This window comes from Palaemon carinicauda, chromosome 29 (genome assembly GCF_036898095.1).
Source record: "Palaemon carinicauda isolate YSFRI2023 chromosome 29, ASM3689809v2, whole genome shotgun sequence".
Classification (NCBI taxonomy): domain Eukaryota; kingdom Metazoa; phylum Arthropoda; class Malacostraca; order Decapoda; family Palaemonidae; genus Palaemon; species Palaemon carinicauda.
Window position 1 is genome coordinate 12,436,449 of NC_090753.1, and position 851 is coordinate 12,437,299.

Genomic DNA, 851 nt, shown 5'->3' on the forward strand with positions numbered 1-851 from the left:
TTCAGGTATAGGTGCAGTGTTGAATTTAATGGCAAAATTTGATGAGGAAGATGTAACGAAATATTTCTTGCCATCTGAAAAGTTAATGAGCAGAGTAGGTTGTCCCATAAACAAGTGGACTTTGTATATAAAGTCAGTAATAAGTGGTAGGGCACTTTCACTGTATAGTTGTATGTCTGAGAATGGAAGTGAGGACACTGATATTGTTAAAGAAACTGTTCTCAGTGCATGCAGGCTAGGACCAAAGGCGTACCGTAAGGAATTTAGAAGTTTGAAAAGGGATGAGAGCAAATCATATGTAGAATACGGAAAGAAGTTAGAAAGATCCTTTTGTGATTGCTTACCTTCCAATGAAGTAGATAGTTTTGATGATCTCAAGAACTTAACTTCGCTAGAAACCTTCAAAGATAACATATATGTAGATATTATTATTATTATTATTATTATTATTATTATTATTATTATTATTATTATTATTATTATTACTAGATCAGCTAAAACCCTTGTTGGAAAAGCAATATGCTCTAAGCTACAACCCTAGTTGGAAAAGCAGGATGCTCAGCAGCCCAATGAGGAAAGGACAAAAGGAAACAAATAAACGATATAAGAAGTAATAAAAAATTGAAATAGAACATTTCAAAAACATTAACAACATTAATACAGTAATTTGTTATATAAACTATAAATTACTTATGCAACCCTGTTCAACATAAAAAAAAATTGCTGCGAGTTTAAACTTTTGAAGTTCTACTGATTCAACTACCCGATAGGAAGATAATTCCACAAATTGGTCACAGCTGGAATAAACCTTCTAGAATACTGTGTAGTTCTGAGCAATATGATGGAGTAGG